Source organism: Narcine bancroftii, chromosome 9, assembly GCF_036971445.1.
Source record: "Narcine bancroftii isolate sNarBan1 chromosome 9, sNarBan1.hap1, whole genome shotgun sequence".
Classification (NCBI taxonomy): Eukaryota; Metazoa; Chordata; class Chondrichthyes; order Torpediniformes; family Narcinidae; genus Narcine; species Narcine bancroftii.
The window spans coordinates 15,459,339-15,485,020 of NC_091477.1; the positions used below are offsets into that span (position 1 = coordinate 15,459,339).

A 25,682-nucleotide genomic window follows, 5' to 3' on the forward strand; every position below is an offset into this window, starting at 1 on the left:
GGGCATTCAACTAGCAAAGAGTAAGATCCCTCAAACTGCAACATGATAAATGGCTGGGCAGGGACAGCAAGGGGGGAGTACTGAGGGAGGCAAGAGGGGAGGATAAAAGAGGCAGTGTGGGAAGAATCAGTGAGAATATAGAATGAGCAGTTAGTGAGCAAGAGAGAGGCAAAAACTCAGTAAATGCTCACATCATCCATAGGAGGTGAAGATATATTAACGACATTTCTGGCCTGAGCCCCTCTTCAAGGTATTAGCAAAAAAAGCCAACAGGCATCACAACAAAGAATTACAGTGATAGAGAGAGAGAGAGAGAGATGGAAGAAGGGGAGGGGAGGAGTCCAGACCAATCAATTAATTGGATATAAGAGGAAAGGTGAGAACTGATTTTGGCTGTGAAAGGAGACACAGAGAAAAGGGAAGAGAGAGAGAGAGAGAGAACCAGAAGAAATATAAATGCCGAAGATGTGAAGGGGGGGGGAATTTAAAACAAGTCAATGTTAATGCTATCTGGTTGGAGGGTGGCCCAGATGGAAGATGAGTTGTTGTTCTTCCAATAGTCGGGTTATCTCAGTCTGGCAGTGTCTGAGACCATGGACAGACATGTCAGCAAGAAAATCAGATGGGCAATTGAAAGAGATAGTTGGGGATATTTTTAATTCAAGGTTATTTAATTTTGTGAATGGCTAACACTGCAGGCTGTGATGTGCCATTGATGGATGGAGTGAATATTTAGTGCAATAAAGTGGGTGATAATGAGGTTGACCTTCTGTGGATGGTACTCAGTATCTTGGGTTTATTGTAGCTTGATTCATCTGGACAAGTGAAGAGTCTCTAAGCAGGTGAGTCATTCACCTCAGATACTCTGTCTCTAGCCTACCCTTGTAGCCACAGGTTCCTTCGATGTTTACCTCATCATGTTCAAAAACATTTGTTGATTTGAATGTCCAACGTCGATCAGTTGGCGGATCATGTCCATGACCTCTTCATTGTAGTTAGAAGGATTGGATTCTTCCCCTTGTCAAAAAGAGCAAAGGGAACTGGAACAATTGTTTACTGTGCCTTGTCAAACACCAGCACCTTCTTGTTCGAAGATAGCACCAGCATCATATCAATCAAAGATAATGGAGTTGGAGCAGCAAATGGCAGCACTGACTACGCAGGTCCAGGCTTTGCGCATGCAACGGATTTCCTTCCATTGACCTGATTGGAATTGTGATGGTTGAGGACGTGGTAGAGGCGATGTTTGTTGGAAGCATCAGAGATTTGGTGCTGCTACCTGGTCCTGACAGCCACCTTGTGACTTCTATAAATGGCAGCTAGGAAACGACCAGGTGTGGCAGTGGAGGCAACTGCTGCCCATGGCCACATCTGCCGCTGTCTTTTCCTCAAAGATCATCTTTTGGGTGTTCAGTTTCTTGTCAATTCCGGTGTAGAGATTTCAGAGGTCCCTCCAACCATGGAAGAACACAGACACCCCAGTATGTCATGTGGTCTTTCAGCCGTGAATGATTCACATATTCAAACAGATGGCCAGAGGTCACTCACATTTGATTTCGGCCTCAAGAAACCTTTTGGGTGGGTTTTCACGGTTGCAAACGTTGCAAATTCTGTTTTGGGAGTGGATTTTTTGACGCATTTTTCTTTGTTGGTGGATTTGAAAAATCGCTGCTTCGTGGACCACAGCTCTTGATTGCAAGTGATCTGCATCTCTTGTCCCGCCAATGTTGTCAGCCTTCAACCTGGCCCTTTCTGAGCCTTGCTCAAATGTTTCCCTCACCTAGTGAGCCCATCGTATTGTCACACCGACGTTAAACATATAGTAACCTACCATATAGAGACTCGGGATCCTCTGCTGGTAGCGCGGGCTCGTAGATTACCCCCAGACGATCTTAAAATCGCAAAATCAGAATTCAACCACATGCAAGAGCTGGGTGTAGTCTGCAGATCTGACAACTCCTGAGTTGATCCTGATCTCATCCAGCTTTGCTGGATCCACTCAGATGGCCTTGTGGTGATTATTGTGCTCTACCATGCCTGACTGATGCAACATCCCCAATTTACAAGATTCTTCAGCAAACCTCCATGGCAAACGTGTATTGACAAAAATAGATCCAGTACGTGCTTACTGTCAGATTCCAGTTGAGCCTTCCAATGTTACGAAGACGGCAGTAATTCCCCATTTTAGCACATTTGAGTTTCTGTGAATGCTGTTCTGTCTACAGAATGCAGCTCAGACATTCCAGTGGTTTATGGACCATGGACTTGCTGGCCTTGAGTTTCTGTTTGTTTACATCATCGATATTCTTGTTATGAGTGTGGATGAAGAGGAGCACAAGCGCCACCTTATCTCATTGTTTCAGAGGCTTGATGAGTTTGGCATTCTGATTAATCCCAGTAAATGCATTTTTATCACTGCTGATCTTATATTTTTAGGATATAGAGTTACACAACATCCTATTTTGCCCAGTGAATTGAAAGTGTGAGAGATTTGAGAAGTTTCTACACCCTTTATATTTGACTAGTTGTGGCGATTTTTAGGCGCGATGAATTTTTATCACCGATTCCTGCCAAATCCGGCAGCATCTACTAAAAAGATGCAATAACTCTTTGTCTAAAAGACCATTAACTTTGGGTCATAATGCTGTATGGACATTCAACGATGTGCCTGCTAATGCCACAATGCTTGTACAATTCCATATTCTCTCCTACCACAGATGCATCTGTCAATTCTGTGGGAACAGAGTTAGAACAAGTTCATGGGCAATTGGAACCTCTGGCTTTTTTTTCAGCCAAGCTGTCACCGGCTCAGTCAAAGTATAGTACGTTTGGTCGAGAACCCTTGGCCATCTATTTCGCAGTGATACATTTTATGGAAAGGTCTTCCCTTCATCATTTATACAGACCACCAGCCTCTTACAAGTATAAGCACACATCTCTACTCGCCCAGAGAGATTCGGCACTTGGACTTCATCTGACAGTTTTCATCAGAAAAACTGCACATCCGAGGCAAAGTGAATGCCGTGGCTGGTGCCCAGTCCAGGTGCGACATTGATGCTTTATATAAAACTACTGCCATCGATTTCTCCACCAAGGCTCGTGCACAGCACACTGATCCCAAACTCATCTGGTATTGCTGGATCAACTCTGGTCTCCATCTTCAAGATATGACCCTGAGTCTGGATGAATCAGGTAAAAAAGTTAGTCTGTGATTTTTCCACAGGATGGCCTAGTCCTTTTGTACTGGCAGCAATAAGGTGGGAGATTTTTGAGTCTCTTCACAATCTGTCGCATCCTGGGAGAAGAGCATCAATCAAACTAGTTTTGGAATGTTATATCTGGCCTCATTAAACAGGAAGTTGGATTATAGGCAAGGACCTGATTGCTGTGTCATAGCTCTAAAGTCTCCAGACACACAAGTTCTAAGCTGGGGGATTTTGTGGTCCAAATTCCCATTCCTGCACATGCACCTAGACTTGGTAGGCCTGCTTCCACTATCTTGGGGATATACTTATCTGCTCACGTGTGAAGACTGGACTACCAGGTGGGAGGAGGCCATTCCTATTACTGACACCTCTACAGAGATGGTTGCTTGGGTTTTCATGGATCGTTGGATTCCATCTTTCGGTGTTCTGGCCATTATTACAACGGAACTGAGGGTCTCAGTTTGAGTCAGCATTGTTCTGAGCTCTCATGGATCTTCTGGACGCTACCCGTATTCATCCTACAGCTTTCCATCCACAAGCCAATGACCTCATTGACCGTTTCCATCAGCAATTGAAGGCATCATTAACAGCAGGTGGTGATGCATCTACTTGGAGCAAACATTGCCAGTGGTTCTCCTTGGAGTACCAAGGCAGATCTTGGATGTTCAGCAGCAGAGCTAGTGTATGGCACTACGTTAACCTTGCCTGGTGAGTTTGTGGTGAATCCGAGTCCAATCTCAACACTTTATGATCCACCTAGTTATGTTGATTATCTTCAGGATTACATGAGATTACGCCAACCTTCTCCTACGTGGCAGGCGTCACCTGCAGTGTAAGGGTCGAATGATTTACAATGCTGTACTCGTGTGTTCATCTAGCCTGCTGCTGTTTGCAAACCACTTCAGCCTGTTTATGATGGTCCTTTTCAGTTCTTACGACACCACCCGAAGAGTTTTGTGATTGACAGCAATGGAAAAGCTGAAGCGGTTTCCATCGACAGTTTGAAGCCGACATAAATCAACAGTCTGTTCTGCATCGTAGCCAAAGTCAGAGGACCAGTCATACCCTTGCCATTCGGACCATGTATTGCCTGTCTTGCTCTATCATACGAGGTCGGGCTGAACTGTCAGCTGTCTGGTCCGGGACAGTTCCAATCAGTTGCCTCCTTGCATGGCTCAGAGGCTGAGTTGCGGGGGTGCAGGTGGGGTCTGTCACGGTCGCGTACTTACCTGTGGTCAAAAGGAGAGTGAGTGTCAGGATCACCCGTGTGGGAGTGAACTAATGAGGTCAGAGGAGGTTAGCTGAGGAGTTTAGTGTTTGGTGAGTTGAAGAATGCAATGTTGTGTCGAGTGAACAATAAAAATAATGTTGACTTCACGGTGCGCTGAAAGAAACGAGTGAGTGTATTCTTTATTTGTTTGTTAGCTGTGGTAAATCTCTGCTGTTACACTCCCACCTTTCAAAACATACCCATGCTTGTAGCTTATTTGGGTGTAATTGGGTGGCATGGGTTTGTGGGCCGGATGGGCCTGTTACCATGCCATATGTCTCTATTTAAAATTCTAATTTTAATTTTAAATTTACATTAATTGCCATTTATCAGCATATGCCTAAATGTTGGCTTGGTTTTGCTCCATGCATGAATTGATATATTTGCTGAGGAGTTGTCAATCAAATTAAGCCTTATGCCGACATCAGGGAAGATCCAACTGATGAACTGGTTGCAGAAGACATTGGTGAAGCAACTGACCTTGGCCATTGTCCTGAGGGAGTCCTGTGGTGGTATCCTGGAACTGGGATGATTGCCCAAGGTACAGCTGTGACATTTGAAGCCCCTTGATTTGGCTTTACTGGGGCTCCTTGATACCACATTTGATCAACTATTGCCTTAAATTCGAAGGGTAGTTATAAAATTACCTAAACTTTAAAATTCAACTCTTCAGTCCATGTTTAGAGGAAGACTCTGATGAGATCAGGAGTTGAGTGGTCCTTCAAAATCCAAAACTGGGCAATGGTGCGCAGAATATTGATCAATAAGTGCAATTTAAAGACACATTTACAATAAGTTCCAACATTTGGTTGATGATTGAGAGAGCAGACTGGTTTGCTGATCATTATATTAGTTTTGATTTGCCCTACTTCTTTGGAAAGGGCGTACCAAAAGATTTGAGCATAGAACAGTACAGTATTGAACAAATGTTTTGGCCCACTATTTCTGTGCTCACCATAATCCTAATCTAAACTGATCTCATCTGCCTCCACGTGGCATGAATGCCTCTTTCCTTATATGCCGCTAATACGTTGCTGTGTTACCTGCTCTATCACCTCTCTCGCAGTGTATCATCTACCACTCTCTATTTAAAAGCATCTTGCTTTGCACCTCTCCTTTCAATTTATTCCCCTCTTGTATTAAATCTATACCTTTTAGCATTTGACATTTCCTCTCCTGGAACTCGATTCAAACTATCTAACATATTTCTGCCTCTCATCATGTTTTTCAATATTTTTATCACATCGCCTACAAGCATCCTGTTCTCCAGAGAGAATAATATAGGGTTGTCATGCCTCTCCGTATAGCCAATACATTCCAATCCAAGCAACATTCTGGTTAACTTCTGAACTCTCTCCAAAGTTTTTACATTCTTCTTCTCATGTGGCCAACAGAACTGCACTCAGTACTTTCGCATAAGCTAACCAATATAGCTGCAACATAACTTCCTGAATTTTACACTCATTATCCCAACTGATGAAGGCAAGCATGCTGTAAGCCTTCCTTACCACCCATCCACTTGTGAGGAACTAAGGACTAGCACCCATTGATCCCTTTATACATCAATGCTCGTGGTTTTGCTATTTACTGTCTACTTTCCCCTTGCATTTGATCTCCTCAGGAGTATTTCCTCAGAATTTGTAGAGGTTTGGTATGACATCAGAAACCCTGACAAATATCTACAGGTGTGTTGTAAAAAATACATTGCATTGGTGTATGGGGACACCAATACCCATGAGCGTAAAGCCCTGCAAAAGGTGGTTGACACAGCCCAGCCCTGCATTGAGAAACCCTTCTCCATCATCGATAACATTTATGTGGAACACTGCCATCAGAGACCAGCAGTAATCATCAAGGATCACACTCTGTTCTCGCTGCTACCATCAGAATAGAGATATAGGTGCCACAAGTCTCTCACCACCAGGTTTAGCATCAGCTGCAACTCCTCAACAACAAACTCAATCAAGGATTTAAGGACTCTTTACTTTTTAACTATATTGATTTTTTTCTCTCTTTGTATTGCACAATCAGTTTGATTTCTTTATTTGTTTTACATGTACCTGAATATGTCAAGCACAGTTTATTTGCACTACCAATAAGTGGTAATTCTGCCTGGCCCACAGTATAAAGGATGTCAGGGTTGTATGTGATGCCATGTATGTACACTGGCAACAAATCTGAAATATGACCTCCTAACGTGCCCCGAGGCAAATGCCATCTGCTATTTTTCTGCCCAGTTTCCCAGCTGTATCCTTTGACAATCTTTCAATGTTTGTGCCACCTGCAAACTTGTAAATCAAACTAGCCATATTTTAAGCCAAAGTCATCAATATATATTGCAAATCCCAAGTTCTCAGCAGGTTGAAAAGTCCAACACCACTCATGACTGGGTTTGATCGGTTCAGCTGGCCATTGGATCACTGAGCTCTCTGCCTGTTGCACGTTGCTTTTGCTGCTTTGCACACAGTCTGTGCTGTAGCTTCACTGAGCTATTTCCCGTACTTCAGACATACATATATTATCAAATGAATAGTTGAAAAGAATAGCATTTTTTCGGAAATAAGGTCGCAGTATAAAATAGAAAGATGATGGTTATGAGAAGAACGTTTAGAGAAGGCAGCACTGGAGAGTTGTGGGTGCGTGGAATACATTTCCAGGGGTGGTGGTGGAGGCTGAAACATGAAGGATATTTAAGAGATTCTTAGGCAGGCACATGGATGAAAGAAAAATAGAGAGACATGAGTTAGGAAAGGCTGAGTAGTTTTTTTGGTTGGAATATATAGGTGAGCACAAGATGGAGGGCTGAAGGTCCTATACTGATTTGATTTCAGATTTAGATTTGACCTCCGATTTATTGTCAGAGTGCATCCATGACATCACATACAACCCTGAGATTCTTTTTTTCTGCAGGCGAGGCAGAATTGCCTCTTTATTGTAGAGCAAAATAAAAATGTACACAACATACACATGGAAACAAATAAATACAAACAAATTGTGCAACACAGTGAGGAAATAAAACACAATAAAGTGCAAAAGAAAGAGTCCTTAAATGAGCGTCCCATGCTTTATGTTCTAATCACGATTTAATGTCAGCAGGTCACGGTTGGGAATAGACGCATTTTCAAATGCAACCTCTGGGGTTCACAACACAGGAACCAAGATGTCAGGCATCTCTTGCATTTCTGGGTGAACCGAACTTTAAGCTAAGCCGAATATCACTGCAATTTCATAACATGCAACAAATCTGTGACACAGCAGTCATTGCAGAGGTCAAAGAAGCTCAGTGCTTGCCCCTACCATCAAAGATAAATAAAGGAGGGAAAGAATTTTAACAGTCAACAAAAAAAATTACTTATTTTGAGAAAAGTGTCAAGGTAAGGAATGGGGAACATTTTGAAGCATAAACTTTGGGCAATAGTAAAAAAAAATCTATTTAGGAAAGACTACAGATTAATAGTCTCCTGTCAAAATAAATAATTCCATTGATGCCCTAAAGTCATCGGCATCTCACCTCAATTATATAAGTTTTAGGATGGAGAAATGAAAAATTCTGCCATGAACATACATCCAGGTAAGAAGAGCATTTTTTTTTAATAAGGTCACAGTATAAAATAGGAAGATGGTGGTTTTGAGCTGTGGATGATAAATTGCTGTCATTGCTATTGTAATTTGTCACAGTTCCATGCGAGTGCTTCCCAGCTGTCATTTTTTTTGTCAACATATTACACAGTGGACATGTGTACACAAAGCCAGGGATGATGGAAGGATCCATGAAAGAAGATAAATAGCGTAATGACATCTTGGATGCCTCTAAATATGTGGAGTAAATATGTTTCATCACTAGAGTCCACTGGAGTAATACCTGACATTTCAATCACCTGGATGTGTAGATCTCCATCAGATTCTGTTCATTGTGGAATACCCAAAATAAAAGCCCACTGTTCACTCACACTTGGTACTGTATAATCAGTACTATTGCTACATTTTCAGCTCTTGTACAGTGTGCATTACTGTGAAAAGGCAGACAATTGTCTTGTGTACACATAACATTCGCAATTAATTCATTAACAATTTATACATTTGTTATCACAATCTATCCTCTAAGTTATCATTAAATTTAGTAGCTTTACTAAAACAAGTTGACTTTAACAGGCACTTGGCCTTTGTTTTCTAAAATGGAATATTCCTCTTCCTTCTCAGATGGATGCTATGTCTGTGTAAAGATGCAAAAGCTTTTGAGTAAGTTCTGTGGCATAGAAAATTGACTGTTGCATTATGTTTCGATGTTACGTGATCCAGTAACCTTTATTCAAAATTGGAACTTACAATGTGCAATGCAAATTTCAATAGGGCCGCAGTCAAAAAGGACCTTGGCTTCTAACTTTGGGTCACTTATAGAGGGATGCAGGAGATTTAATAATGCGGAATACAAAAGTTGCTGAGGAGTTAAACAAAATGCTTTGTATGTCTTCATGAAATAAAAATGACCTGAAAACCTCTCAGGTGCTATGGAGAACCAAAGATCCAATGCAAAAAGAGGAATTATATGAATTCTATATTATGATGTGTACCGAAATAAAGTTAAAAAGTGAACTTTGTTTTGCAAGTCAACCTCAAGTGCACCAAGTGGTGCAAAATGAAAGAGTAATGTATATTGTCACAGAGAGAAAAAAAATAGCTGAAACAATGGAAGGGCAGCATCACTTTATTCATGAAAACTCCATTTAATAACCACTAACAGCAAGGAAGAAATTGTTCTTGAATCGGGTGGCATGTTTTTTCAAACTCGTTGCTGATCTACCTGATGGGAAGAGGGTAGAAGAGAATGTGATCAGTGTGGGATAGGTCTTTAATATATTGGCTCCTGAGGTGGCAGGAAGTGTAGACCAAATCGATGGAGAGGAGGTTGAATTGCATGATGGGTTCAGCTGCACTTACAATTCTCTGCAGTCTTGGACCAGGAAGTTCCCACACCAATCTGTGATGCAGTAGAAACATAGAACTATGTTGTGCCGACCCATATATTTATTTCTAAAAAAAAGTACTAAACCCTCCCTACCCCATATCCCTCTTTTTCTTTCATCCATGTGTCAAAGAGTCTTTTAAATGCCCCCAGTATTTCAGCTTACACCACCATCCCCGACTGTGATGATATGCTGCGGTACATCCCTCAGCCAACAGGTGGCCTAGAGACACTGCACCCAGCCAAATGACATCTGACCACCAGGTGGGCCCATGATATAAAACCGAGTTCCCCCAAATGGTACTGTGCCTGTGTTTTCCTTTGGTGCAGCCTGCCACACCAACGAGGCATTCCAGGCTCCTACAACACTGTGTGAAAAAAAAAGAACTTACCCTTGATGTCTCCCCTAAACTTCCCTCCCTTAACTTTGTACTTATGTCCTCTGGTGTTTGCTGATTCTGCTCTAGGAAAGGTGCTGGCTGTCCACCCTATTTATGCCTGTCATAATCTTGTAGACCTCTATCAAGTCTCCTCTCAACCTTCTACACTCCAAAGTGAAAAGTACCAGCTAACCTTGCCTCATAAGACTTGTTTCCCAAAGCAACATCCTGGTAAATCTCTTCTGCACCCTCTCCATGGCTTCCACAGCTTTCCTCTAATGAGGTGACCAAACAGGATTAGACATGATATTTTCCAAAGAGCATCTTTAAAAATTGTAACAGACATGCTGAATTTCATTTAGCTAGTGGAGGCATTGGCCATAGCTTTAATGTGGTTGGACTCAGGACAGATCATTGGTGAGATTTATACATAAAAACTAAACCTGGCGACCATCTCCACTTCAGCACGGTTAAAACGAACCTGGATGTGTCTCTACCATGCCTCCTGAAATCAATGACCAGCTCCATTGTTTTGTTAACAATAAGGGAGTGATTGTTGTCTTGATACCATGTCACTCGAGCCTCGATCTCCCCTGAATGTCATCTCATCATTTCCCAGTTAAGAAAAATACTAACAAGAGAAATGAATAGGCATGAGACTGATAAATATCAGCGAGTGTATTTTATCTCCCTGAATTTTAAAAGAATAACCCTTTAAACACTAGGTACACTGGTTATCGATTTCTAAAAAAAAGGAAGAGAGAAATAAACTATACATTGACAGTGCATGTGGAAAGAGAAACTGTTAAAGGTTGTTGATGAGCCATGGCATCAAAGTATATGGCAAGGCCAGGCAGTGGGCTAAGTGTGGAAAATGCCTCCCTCATTATTTAAATGGCAGGGCTGATTGGATGGGTTGAATCACCTATATCTGGCCTGATGTCCCAAAATTTCAGGTTAAAGGCACTTCATCAGAGTTGTGATGGATTGAGAGTTGATTCACAGCAGCAAAGCAAAGGAATAGAATTAAACGTTCTCTTTCCTAATTGGCAGGCAGACCCTCAAAGCACTGCAGGGACCTGTGCTTGGACCCCAACTATTTCCTGTCTCCAATGAGGTGTTTTCAAATTTGTGATGAAGCAAAACTAAGCAGGAATGTGAATTGTTGAGAAGCTACAAGACGATGGACACAAGCTAGGTGAATGTGTAAATGAAATACAATGTGCATTTAAAAAGGAGAGCATTCATTTCAGTAGAAAACAAGAATAATAGAGTATTTAAAATCACGAGGATTCAGAAATATTCATGTTAAACTTGTACACAAGTCAGTAAAAGTCAACATGTTAGTGAATGACACAACTGAGAATTTATTTTCTATGTTTGCACAGTTTGTGTACATTTCTTTTTTTGTATAAATTTCTTACTTCTTGAGTACAATTTGCAGTTAAGTTCCTGTGGTGAGGCAGAATTATCACTTATTGGTCATGCAAAAAATAATCTCTACTCAACGTACACATGTAAAAAAAAAAGAAATGCGAACAAACTGACTGTACAATACAGAGAGAAAAAAATAAATAAAGTGCAAAAGTAAGGGTCCTTCAATGAGTTTGTTGTTGAGAAGTCGGATGACAAAGGGGTAGCAGCTGTTCCTGAACCTGGTGGTGTAAGTCTTGTGGCGCCTTTTTCCTGATAGAAGCTGTGAGAACAGGTCTTGGTGGTGTGGATCCTTGATGATTGCTGCTGCTCTCTGATGACAGCGTTCCCTGTGGATGTTCTTGATGGTGGGGAGGTTTTTTTTTTTTGCCTGAGATGTCCTGGACTGTGTATACTATCTTTTGCAGAGCTTTCTCCTCAGTGCTATTGGCGATCCCATACCAGACTGTAATGCAGACAGTCAGCACAATTTACACCACACATCTGTAAAAATCTGCCAGGGTTTCTGATGTCATACCAAAACTCTGCAAACTCCTGAGAAAGTAGAGACCATTAGTGTGTTGGGTCCACAAAAGATCCTCTGAAATAGTGATTCCCAAGAACTTAAATTTGCTCACCCTTTCCACCTCTGATCTCCCAGTGATCATACACTTCTGGTTTTCCCTGCCTAAAATCCATTTTCAGCTCCTTGCTTTTGGTGACAGTGAGTGTGAGGTTGTTGTTGGTGCACCTTTCAGCCAAGATTTCAATCTCCATCCTGCATGCTGACACGTCACCCCTTTTTATGCAACCCACTACCATGGTGTCATCAACAAATTTGTAGATGGTGTTATTATCATGGTGTATAGTGAGTAGGGGGGGGGTGGGGTTGGCTAAGAATGTAGCTCTGTGGTGCTCCAATACTAATGGAGATTATGGAGGAAGTTGTGTCAGTAGAAGAGCAGCAGTGATTAGGTACGAGAGGACTCTCTTACTACTTATGACCATATGTCACTTCCATAATATTAAGTAACTCTGTGATAGACCACCTATGAACTTTGTTTCAGTTTGATTTCATGGAAGCCCTTGCAGATGGGTCCCTTTGCAACTTATTTCCTTATCCATCTCTCCACCAGGACCCTACCTAATCTCTCTGTATCAACAATGATGACTCTTACAATCCCCTTTTCACCACCCTAAATTTAAAGATTAGACCACTTGTCAACTGAATCATAACTAAAAAAACAGAATTTTCACCCACAACGGCCATAAACCAGCAGCTGACTGCACCCAGAATTGACCACATGCACAGTCTTTTTTATCTTATTCCTACATCGTGGCTGAATAATCTCTGCTGATTAATTGATGCACCATCTCATCAATTAAACAGAATCCCTCTGGACCACCCTCAAGGCAACCCCTGCACTCAGAGCAGTGTACAAATGAAGATATTACCCTTTTTTAAAAAAGATGAAGTGCAATCCAGACATAAAATAAATACATCAACAAATATATCCTGAAAGCTTTACGACACCTGTGTACAAGGTTTATAGGCGTGGTTATTGGGATGGTGTCTGCTAAGCTTTCAAGCGACAAACCTGGAAAGAATACACTCTTTGTTCTTCCCAGGAAGCCATTGCTTAGTTTACCATTTCAGGCATCAACCAGTATCTTGGCTTGTAGGTTCCCAATGCAAAGCTCTCGTGATCCATTTTACTTTTTTTTACATATCAGTGCAGCTTTAAAAAATCGGTTAAATTTCAGAAAACACAGTGAGTGCATTATTTTGCCCTGCGGTCTTATGCAAAACTGATTGTTATTCCTTACTAATTACTGTAATTAACATTTTAAATGGCTCAATTTATAATTATTTTTTATTTCATTTGAAGTTCATAAAGAGGATTATTTCTGCAATTTCCTTGGATTGAGGTCAAAATAAATCCACTGATCAGGTCCAAAATTTAAAATCAGACAGAATTTAAAATGAGCACTCATTGTGGCTGGTGGTGGAAAGGTAGAATGTGCCAGAGCACTCCATGAATCACATGGTTCAATTAACATTTGAGAGCTCTGCAAGAAATGACAACCTTTACACTTTTCATCTCATTCTTTCTAATTCAATTTTTTTTGTTGTTTTTTCCAAGTTGCACTCACAAAATTTTAGAAACCTGCACACAGAGAGAAGTCAATGACCATAAAATGGTCCATTGAAAAGTAATTATTCTTTAACCTCCATTTCATCCATAGCCTGATACATTTCTCATCCTCAACTGTTTACTTGACTCCCTGTTCAATTTATAGATAGAATCAGCTTTGCATCACTTTTTTTCCCCCCACAGATGAAGGGGAAAATAACTTTTTGTTTCTTTTGGAAGAATGCATATTACAGTAAAAACCCTTGGTACATGGCCCCTATGGAGATTGGTAGATGCTGGATAAGTCTATTTTCTGGTTGCTTGAGACTTCCTCTTGCAATGCCTAACTAAAACTTATCGCTGCTTTTGGAATTTTTGCCGGTTGCTTGAGGCAGCCAGTTGCTTCAATTCCAGATACCAGGACTTTTACTATAGCTTTAAATCCAGGACTTCTGGCTATTGATCTATGCACAGGGGGAAAGAGTTTTTTTTTCTCCTCAATTATCCAGAAAAATCTGTCATCTTGAAAATTTAAATCACGTCGCCTCATTCTTGATTTTTGTAATCATTGATTCTGTGGTAAATAAGCAAGGATTTTAGAATGGCCAAGTAACTCCCTCCATATCAAACACTTGACCTTCACATAATTCTCTCAGGAAATATGGAAATTATTTCCAATTTATGGTTAATTGAATCATGTAATCGTGGCTTTTCTTCTGCCAATTTTACAAAGGAATGTGAATTTAGAAAAGTTGTAAAATCCAGTCATTATCTGTTTTGCATTCATCCAAATAGATGATGTATTCATATTTTATATTTTACCCCCAAAATACATACAAATGTGTTTACAAACCAACATCTTCCATATCTGAGCTGATTACTTCTGGAAAAAGACTCATTCTGAGTTGCAGAAAAACAGGTTAATTTTCCATTCTTTTTCTTGAAACAACATTTATAAACCATGCTCAAAGTTCACAAGAGTAAAACATGAAAGTCTGCAGATGTTGTGATCGTAGTAAAAACACAGAGGCTGGAGTAAACTCAGCCAATCCCTCAGCGTCCATAGGAGGTAAAGATATATTACTGATATTTAGGGCCTGTGGCCTTTTTCAAGGTGTGAACGAAGAAGGTCGGGCATCTGAATTGAAGGCTGGGAAAGGAAAGAAGGAGTCAATGCAATGCAGGTACCTGAGAGTCTGGTGGAGGGAAACTTGGAAACCTGGAACTGGAGCTGGAATCCAGGCAGCACCAGATGGCAGTGGAAACAAGTAGCCAGGAAGGACATGTGGCTGTGGAAGCAGGTCTGGGTGAGTACATGGTCATAGAGCTTGAGAGCAGCAGGGAGTGAAGATTGGGAGTAGCAAGACAGACTCTCATAGAACTCTCTTCAAAGTGAAGAGGAGAACTTCTTTCGGAAGGCCTCCCTTGAAGAGATTTTTGTAGAGGAGCAACCAAATTGAGTCAAATTTCACAAGTGTTTTGAATGAGCAAGTTTATCTCAAAGATGTTTGAATGGAATTTGCTTTGAAGGGCAAGATGTGATTTCTGTCATTCATGACTTGATCCAAGTTACTGCCTTGAGAGGAAAAGGAGGGATAATTTGCTGTTTACATATTAAGTGGCCACATTGGCCAACTCATTTTAGGAACCTGCTTAGATTCACTGTGTACTTCAAGGCAGGTGATTTCCAATGCATCTTTACATTCAATCTTCTGTTTCCCATTTACAAAAGCCTCAGATCTGATCCTTAGTTTGAGTTCATCTGAACAATAACAATAAAATAGGATCAAATTTTGATTTCCGGTGCTAATTGCCTACAAGAGTATCAGTCACTGATTAAATTCACTACCCATGCACAGTAAAACCCCTGTTATCTGGCATCTATGGGTAGATGTATATTCTGGTTGCTTGAGACTCACTCTTACAATGTCTAACTAATACACCAGCATTAAGAATAAACAGTTTCAGTGAACAAATTTTACTTACATGAATATATAAATGCTAAATCATTTTACTTTATTGTCAGTCACATTCTTTGAAAACATTTAACCATTGTTGCCCGAAAGAGGAACAATGACTTTATAGATAATTAACACCCCACCCATCCCACCCCATCAAGTTACCAGATAAAGCCTCTGGCCAGGGCAACTCTTACTAAGCAGGGATAAAGAGACACTTTAAGAGAGTTCCCCCAACAACGAGCAGCATCAACCAGCTCTTCATCCTGGGCGACATAATTTTATTCACACACAACTTTATTCGAACAGCTGTTATGAGCAAAGCAGGACCAAAAAGGCCCTCTGCTGGCTGAATATTTGTTCCCATATAACCATAACCATATAACCATTTACGGAGCGGAAACCGCACCGGTTCACTGATTTTGTGCGCCCTCTTCAGGCATTGGTCCCGGTAGATCTTCATTCAATAACGATGAACGAATTCAATGCATGTGGAATCAGTTGTAGAAATGTTAAAAGTTAATTCAATGTTTCCCCAACTTCATGCAGGATACAGCAAATCTGTAGTTGTTCCACCTCTCTTGTCAATCATACCCTACCATCTTTTCCCAATGTTTATCATGTCTCCCCATCTTCACCAAAGGTGTGTGTTACATCAATAAGATTTACTTTTACCGTTTTAAACAGATACTTTACTTATTTTATTCTTATTTATTTTAATTTTTTTTTAAATTTAGTTTCCTTGATTTTTTTTTTGCCGGTTGCTTAAATTCCAGACACCAAGGGGTTTACTTTACTGATTTGACTCAAAGTCAGTGGAGAAGAATGTGCAGAGATGAGTATACTAGCAGCCAATATCCTCACACAGGTTCAGCACTTAGAATCAGAGACAGATTTCCTCACCGAACAGGGTTTCACATGTGGTCATATAACTTGTGGGTAACTTCAGATTATTGCTTCAGAGTCTTTGTAACTTTAACTAGAGAATTATTAGAAGTCTCAGAAATTAATCTGCAAACTATTTTAAGAATAAATTTACCTTTAATATGTTATTAGTGATGATAATTTCCATCCTATTAGGAGTACAAATGCCCCCATCGACAATGATTGACTGAAGGTAAATTGCTTGGTATCAGGTGGGAAATGTTGTGGATATAAAAGCAGCTATCACTGTAAATGTTCTGGAAATTGATTGGCAAGGCCCGGAAGATATGTTACACTCTAAGAAATTGACCAACGAGACAGAATTTGACAATGTCAAGGATTTTTTTCAAGAAAAATTCTGGCTGATTTATCAGGGGATGACTTAATTTGATGTTTAAAGTGACATTTAAATTTTAGTGGAGTTCTGATGAATGTAAAAAAAAAACAGTATTAACAAGAATGAAAGCTGTGAGCATAGGCTTGACATATGATAATCAGCTTGGTGGAATTTGAGTGGAACGTGAGAACAGGAATTAAAAATTTGGGCAAGCTGAAGCTTCAAATGTAGATGCTTTGAATAAAACTAATTTATAGCCTCTTCCTCAACTCAATATAAGCAGAGCAATGCACACTGCCCCCAAGAATGGCAGTTTTGAAATTTGTGTTTTTCTCTCGCTTCTGACACTATTCCTGACCCACAAACATCGCATTATGTTCTCTTCAACAGCGATGCTATCAGTATTTCACAGTGTTTGAGAATTCACCAGAGGAAGGAAGAAGAGAGTTGAGAATCTCTCATTTCGCCTTCATATTCCATGCCATTGGCTTTATTTGAATTGACTTTCTATCTTTACTTTCTCATTCAGCCATCATCTTGCCCTCTTAAAATCCCACACTATCACTTTCAGACTTGTTTTTCCACAAGGGGACTTTATCAAGATTATTTTTTGTCTCCCTTTGCACTTGATCTTTGGTCCCTCGCACTACATTTTTAAGTTGGTTATTGTTCTTTATGCTGGCAATGGAGAACTGGAAAGCCGCTCTATTTCTCTTTGCACAAGGGTCGAGTTGGGTTTGTTCATCTCAATTTTGGTTGCCCATTAAAAATAATCCAGATCTGAAATGATGCATCCAAACCGATGTGCTCTTGGACTTTTTAGGACTCTTTGTGGATTTATCTTTGGCAAAATTATGCCACCAATTAATGAACCCTATTCAATTGCTGTGGCGCACTCAACCAAAAGGAAATAATCTCAAATTAAATTTTCATTTCCTGCCTATTACAGAAGAGTGGACTCAACAAGAATAAACTCTAGCTATTCTCAAATGGTGACAGCAACCAGTCAAGAGCGATTAACTAAGTGGGTGCTGGAGACTTGACACAGACTGAGAAAGCACATGGAATAATCAACAGGTCACAGTCAATATGTATGAGGAGAGCGAACATTTCAGATCATCAAAACTGGAAAGTTGTGAAAATATGATGCTTTTCTTGAAGTATTCCACCCGTAGATCTTTTCTCACCTTTTCCTATTCTGTTGATACATTATTAATCGACACCATTTCCCTTTCCTTTGATTCTACTTAATCTTCAGATCATAAAAAGCACTTTGTTTGAACTCGACATCCTACATCTGCAATGATTAACTAATCGGTTACGGAGATTGACATGTTAATAGTCAGACATCAGGCCAATGAAAAGAGCGACAGGTCATTAAATAAAGACTCAGGAAGTAAGATGAGTCCACACCAATAGTGCATTGCATGCTCATTATGAATTGGAAGCCCATTTGACATTGCATCCACGGGAATTAAGCCCTAAATAATAAGGAGTAGCATATTTATGTGAAGGCTCAGACCAATTTTACCCTTTGAAAGTTAACTCTGGTCAAGGACCACTTGTCTCCTGCCTGCAGTACCTGGTCTTGAAATGCACCAGGGATGGAAAAAATAAATAAATGTAATTGATATTCCTGAAGCATTCTGCCCATATGAGATATTTAGTATTATCTCATCCCAAGTTTTGGGTACTGCATAGAGATGTGAATGATTTACATAGTAATTTCACTTATTTGAACAGTCATTAAAAGAATGGCAGTGTTTGACTGTCACTGATGAGTATTACACAAACGTTTCCACTGAAATAAAATCCTTTTTAATGAGACACTGGCACTACTGAATGGTTTGAGGGAGTGATGGAACAAATGCTTGCTGTTAATTATGGCATGCCCTGTATTTTTACACAAAGTATTCATCATTCAGAGTGCGTTTTTTTTTAGAGTGTGATTTTTTTTTTCCTTTAATTCTTCTCTCTTCACACCTCCACAACACACTGACCTTCTTTCATTGTTCAGTGTTAATTGCCAAATGAATCAACTGGGTTATTTTCTTCTGTGCCCTCAGGAAACACAATGATAATATTAAAGACAGTTTGACACGCTCACCTAAAGCTGCAATTTATTTTTTTTCCTCTTCTCCGCATAGATCATCGTTCATAAAGAAAGCGAGATTTTTTTTCTGTTGAAATGGCAAATTCTACACTACTGCTCGATCGTGGATCCCCAAACCAGTTCGCTGGGATTCCAAGTAAAAACAAACACTGCAGCTGTTAAGTTGCCATCACATTTTGTGTCTGCATTATGGGTGGGGTGTTGTGCTCAGGTTAACAGCTTTAAAAGTTTAGCCATATTCACAATAAAATTGCTAATGTCCAGTGACCAGTTAAATTGGTAGATGGGGTTGTTATCCAAGTTGCCCTATTCCCCAAAAGCTACGTACTCATGTAATCTTGCCACCTGACAAAACTCTCAAATGTGTTCATTTTGCTACAGTTACTTTGGAGACACAATAAATAATCAGAAAAAATTGAAACGTCCATTCCAGTAAAGCTTGCCTCTGAATGATGTGGTAAATATTGATGAATTTCTTCTCTGGTAATGACAGTGAAATGGAACTTTTTGAGATTGGTATTTTACTACATCAGATTTAGTGCTTTTTAACAAAAAAAAACTTTCTCTCCATTTCGACTTATAATTTTCCTTTATCTATCCATTTCTTCCCTCTCTTAATTCAACTTTCTATATTTGATTGCAGTTCCAGGTCCTGATTGACTCAACCCGGGTCGGTCAGTGCTTGTAATAGGCAGTTTCTGTTCTTCAGTCCAAGAGGTGGCTTGCCCTATTTTCTCAAATCCTTGATGCTTTGTAGAGCACACTGTACATGTTCAGTTGTGTATCAATAAATAGTCACATTGCAAAAGAAAACCTTTGGGAATGATTGATACGCCAATCATTTGGCATTAACACCAAAATCAATTTTATGATCCGTGAGATGTTGATGAAAGAAAGATTTTTGTTGTTGTTGTTATGACAGGCTAGCTAACTTATTTAATCCCCATTCTTCTGTTAAATTCTTTAGATTCACAGGTACAGTATATGTCTTTTCAATATTGCACTTTGATTCCACCATCCATCAATTGGATTGTACACCTGGATAGAAGAATAGGTTTCAATTGTAATTACAATTACAATTGGCATAAAACAGATCAGGTATGAAAGGCAAACAAGTTATCATTGAGTAAAAGATCACTTTAGGATATTCAGCATGTGTTCTTTTATCAAAATTGAAAATCTATGGCAGAACGCAATGCGTCAGGCAACATCTGTGGATGGATAGAAACAGTCAACATTTTGGTTGGATCTGGCATCAGGACTGTGTTCCTTTAATATGTGAACATTATATTTAATTATTCACAGACTTCAACATGTTTTTAAGATGGATCTTTGGATTTGTTTCAGATGAATTTTCACCTGAAAATGCTTTTATTCAAATAATCAATGGTTCACCTTTTATATATCTCAAGGGTGCAACAAATAATGATCATTTGTGGGAATGGCCAGTTATCCCATGGGATTTTGTTTGTCATTAGAAAGTTAAACCTACAGTGAACAATCACTTCAATGTATTGCCACTAATATATCTTTCAACTTGAGTATACATCTCAGGATGATTTAAGTAAAAATAATTCCACCCAGCTACCTAAATCATCTAAATTGGCTTAGAAGTGACTTTGCGGGAACTTTTTGAAGAGAGGACTAGAGGAAAAGATTTTTTTTTTCTGAGATGAGGAAAACTATAAGCATGGCTGCCAAAAATAGAGCAATTAAATGTGGAATGGTGCAAAGAGGTATAGATGCTTCGGATGATTATAACATAGCAGATGCAAGGCTAAAGCTGTAAATGCACCACAGATTTGCATTACCTAAAGTCTGCATTGAGCAGAATGTAAGAGATGGTAGAAGGAACAGGCCAGACAGCCCCTCAGGCCTCCCCTGGCATTCAATAAGGTCTGACTTTTCCCCAAACACATCCCTGCTTATAAGACTTGGTTTTCTTGAAGTCTAAAAATATGTTAATCTCATCTTAAAATACTCAGCATCCACAGTATTCTGCAGTAGTGTGGAGTCATAAACTTCATAACTTTATTGCACTTTAAGAGGTTGAACAAATGGGTTATTTTCTCTGTAGAGTTGAAGGGTGACTTGGTGGAAGTTTATACAATTCAAAGAGACACAGATCGAGGAGAAAAACATCAAATACTAGACAACACGATTTTCAGTTGAGAGTGGGAAAGTTTAAAGATGTGTGGGACATGTTTATTTTTAGAAGACAGCGGTAGGTATCTGGATCAGGCTGACAGCATAGTCGTGGAGGCAGATGATGGTAACATTACAATGCTTCTCAAAAGACAAATATGCAGGAAATGGAAACATATGGATCACGTGCAGGCAGAGACATTTAATTTGTGCTTCATGTTCTGTGCAAGAGAAGTAAAATAATACAATCTCAATTTGAAAAGACTCTTGATCAAGAATGATCTCATCAGAGACAAAAATCCTCTCAACATCTGCTTTGTCAAGGCCCCTCAGGATCCCACATGTTTCTATAAGATCAATTTGCCCATTCTTTGACAATCCAGAGAGTACTAACCCAATCTATTAAACTTCCTCCAAAATCCCCTTGAGAAGGCTGATCAAGATTGAACAAATCATGATGACTTCTTAAAAGAGAGATGCATCAATCAGGAGGGTATCGAGGTAAAAAGGAAAAAAATGAGGGAAATCACATTGTAAACATGTTATGGATGGAATTTCAAATATTTTTGGGGGTATTTTATTAAAGGTATTTTGAATACGAGCAAAGCAGAGGAACTTAGAATATAGTTCCTATATTTTAAGGTGACTGAAGATTCTTGTTTCCAGTGAAACAAATGTTTATAGAATGAGAATACAAAAGATTTGGGGGAAGTAGGAAAAATAGTTTGAAATTTATGTTGAAGGAGGAAGGTCGTCAAATGCAGGGATGCATTGTTAACTAACTTGTTAATTATAAAAGTCAGTAAAATTGTGCTCCTATTTTGAATGAGAGATTAAGACTCCTTTTTTTCTCTCTGTATTGCACAGTCAGTTGTTTACATATGTTTATTTGTTTATGTGTGTACAGGTTTTTTTTTCACTACCAGTAAGTAGTATTTCTGCCTGGAAAAAGTATCTCAGGGTTGTATGTGATGTCACATATGTACTCTGACAATAAATCCAGAATCTAAATTTCCTTGAAGGGTATAAACATAACAATTCATCCTCACTATTGTCTGTATTTTTGTGAGTGTTGCCAGTGATGTTAATTTCTTTCCCGCTCCAAGCTACATTGGAGAACATTGATGCAATTGAACATGGTGGAACTGTGTGACAGCAAGCAGAGTGGCTATCTCACAGCACCAGGGATACCCAGGTTCAATCCTCTCCACAGGTGCTGTTTGCATCTTCTCATTATTGCAATCAAAGATTTTCTGGATGCTCCAGTTTCTTCCCAAATCCCAAAGACATGCAGGTTGGTTGTGGAAATTGATGCCAGTGTGTAGGCGAGTAGTTGAATTTGTGTGAAGATGAAGGCAACATGGCATAAATAAAAAAGGGGAATAAAGTAGGATCAGTCTAATTGGGGTGGTTGATGGTTGACAAGGACTCGATGGACCAAATGGTCCTTCAGACTCCATGAATGATCTAAAGAGGGATGTTTAGAGTCAATCATTCTGGCAAATATCTCAAGTCATTTATTCTGGAAAGAAGGCTGAGGAATATTAATAAACCAGTTGTTTCATAATCTGACACCCATGCCCTGGTACATACCATCTGTTAATTTGTTATGTGAAATAATGTCAACTGTCTTTCCGAATTCCAGTTAGAGGGACGTAGGTGGGTAAAATCTATCAGTCAAACCTGTAATTTGTTAAGAAATTCATTATCTTGGTTTGACACAATCTGACTTCTTCTCAATTCTTCTTGGTTTATTTCTGATTAATCCATGTCATTCCAGGTGATTGCTCATGCTGTTTTTCATCAAAATGTATATTTAACTGAAGGAAGGATTTATTTTTATGGAAGAAGTACAGTGAAAATTAAACAGAATGGTTCATAGGTGACAGAACTACTTGATGAGAGATTAGGCAGCCTAGCTCTCTGTCCTCTGGTTGAAAATCAGAGAGTAGAGGTCGGAATTAAGTTTGGGAATTTTGATCAGATTCAGACAGGAAATGTTAGCCTTTTCTCTGATCTCTTGAGCTCAGGGTGAATGAGTGAAATGCAAATTTGTTTGACAGCTTGACAAGGTAGATATGGAGTGAATGTTTCCCCTGGTTGAGGAGTTTAGAATGAGGGATCAAAATTTCAAAATTAGGGATGGGCCATTTCGCACTGAAATGAGGAGAACATTGTTCACCCTCTGCTGGTGAATGTTTTGCCCTGCAGACCTTTGCAGGCCCAGTCTTTGGTTCCATTGATTGCATTCAGAAATAGATCAATAGTTTGGTTCTTTGCATTTGTTTAAGTTATATAATATTTTCTTTGTTATATTAGGGAATGGGGAGGGAAGAGGGGCCGGGGTAAAATAGACTCTGTATGTTATATACTATTGTTGAAAGAGGCTGTGTTTGAATTTACATGAATATTTGAAAATTAAAAATAAAATATTTTTAAAAAATAGATTTCTCTTTACCAAAAGATTCAATCGATCAAATCAGGCAGGAAATTTGTAGAAAACCGGAAGATCAGACTAGGTTTGGGAGCTGAATGGCCTTTGTTATTCCTATTTCTTACTTTCCTACATTTGGCATCAAGAAATGTTGTCTCCTCTCCCTGGTCTGCTGTCACTCAGCACGACTTTCAAGACAGAAATAAAACCACGGATATCACAATATGCATCTCATTATGAGGAATCTCACTTTTATGTTGTGACTCCCGAGTTATTTTCAAGTCTTTGTTTATTCAAACGAGCCTCCAATGTCAATTTTTCGAAATACCTACTGAAACAAAATGTCACAGGAAAGCTACAGAGATTAATACAAAGTAATGTGCCACGCAGTAGATTTTCCTACTGAACCCAAGGTTCAGCATTTGTGTTTGATCAAATACACTTCAGTCAGCTGCTGCGATTTGTGTAAGACAACCTCTGGCTTTGACTTCCCCCTGATTTTCAGGAGTCATGGTGAGGCACATTTAACATTTTCAAATGAGTTGTCTGAATCTTTCTATTTTCAAACATCACTGCAGCCTTTCTCTTCCTTCCACTCTCTCAGATATTGGGTTTCTGAAACCAATCTTATCTAAAATAATACAATCCCGACTAAATTATTGCATTCACATTTATTAATAATTGAAGTGTAATCACTCTTCTGCTCTCTCAAATGATGAAAATAAATTCAACTCTTTAGCATCCATAGAAGACGTGGAAGTGAATCTCAAAGCCTTAATGCAGTACATTACTAAGTAATTCTAACAAATTAAAAATAAATATTAGGGGATAAAGCTGACAGTTCGATCGGCACAATCAATGTCACCAACTTTAATTGGATCCCAATGAAATTACTCTTTTATTTTTTTAAATGAATATTTTAAGCATTTTCTGCAGGATATAAAGCCTATGTCAGTGTTTGAGTTTACCACTTGAGTCATGAGCATATTAAGATGCAATTTAATTAAAGCGATAAAATGTTGGACCATATTTTATTAATCCATTCTTCCAGGACCAATTCTATTAATGAATTGTATGCTAATTATTTTTGATTATTACCAATGTGTAACTCTTGCAGAGTTGTGTCTATTTTTGACACAGATCAGTATACACATTCTTGCAATTCACACAGAAAACTACATTTTTATCATGAGGAGATATTACTACCAGGCAAAGTAAAAATCTGAATGTTTGCAAATGAACAATTTATATAACCTGAGAGGAACATTCAGTCTCACTCTGCACCATTGACTTCGACTTCTCCCCTGATTTTCAGGAGTCATGATTAAGAAAAGAAAATGATATTCATTGATTTTCAGAAATATACAAACTAGAACAATGCTGTGTGTAATAAGATGATTAACAATTGCCTATTTTGCATAGCTATTCAAAATGAAAGCATCCTATCAGCTTTTTTTATATATCTTAACATCCTTGATTAAACCCAGGTAAAACAGCAACAAATAAAAATTAAATTAAATATTTGAACCAAATGTGTAACAATGGAGTAAAGCAGTTATCTACTCTACCCTCCACCCTTCACACCATATTACAACCAACTACAGCAAAACTCATGGTATGTGGCACCTATTTTTGATTGGTAGATGCCGGTTGAGCGAATTTTCTGGATGCTTCAGACTGCATGTTGTGTGGACTGGCAAATTAATGGCAAGGTGTGTCAATATTAAACTTTCATATTTTTTTTACCTATTTTGTTTCCATATTTTTTTTGCCAGTTGCTTGAGGCTGCCATTTGTTTGAATTCCAGATAACAGGGGTTTTACAACACATTTCTTTTAATAATTCCTCACCCCTTCATTTAGCAATTGCTGTTTTCCAAATCCTATCTTTTTTCATGTCTCCTCACTTTAAAACTCAGCCCTCTCCTTCCAAACCACCTATTGTATAAATTTGACAGATTGCTTTGTTTACTTATAAAACATTCTTTGTTCATTTTCTCCACTCAGCATTATGGGAGATAACCTGGAATAATGTGCCAAAGCCTCTCTCCTTCATCAGAGCACTTTGCTGGTAATGTAAAAATAATTGATCAGCCGCATACTTCTGAAAAGTATTCTGAAATGGACAATTTACAAAACCTCTCGATAAAGCAACAATTAAACACTTAAACCTCTGTTCACATATATACTGCATAGTTTTAAAATAATTGGGTGACAGCCAAGATTTCTATTGAGAAGAACATCAGCTATTTGCAGCTCAGCTCAACTCGGATTTCCACATGTGCTCAGTCCATTGCAGAAGTTGAAAATGATCTGGAAGTTGCAAGCTGGCATTTCTGACCTCTCGCATCGCTGTTCACTATATTTAGCAAGTCAGAACACAAGGCCAGATCCATTTCACACGC

At 39.1% G+C, this 25,682-nt stretch overlaps 1 protein-coding gene and 1 long non-coding RNA gene across 2 annotated transcripts in view; one reads left to right on the forward strand and one right to left on the reverse strand.

Annotated features, from left to right (window-relative positions):
• The window catches only part of tenm2a (teneurin transmembrane protein 2a), a 767,339-nt gene that overhangs the window by 383,342 nt on the left and 358,315 nt on the right, over positions 1 to 25,682 (forward strand). The window lies entirely within an intron of this gene.
• On the reverse strand, positions 9,166 to 10,334 carry LOC138743226 (uncharacterized). Its single transcript, XR_011344742.1, has 2 exons — positions 10,013 to 10,334; positions 9,166 to 9,454 (listed from the first exon to the last, which is right to left on the reverse strand). It is a non-coding gene; the product is annotated as an uncharacterized lncRNA (long non-coding RNA).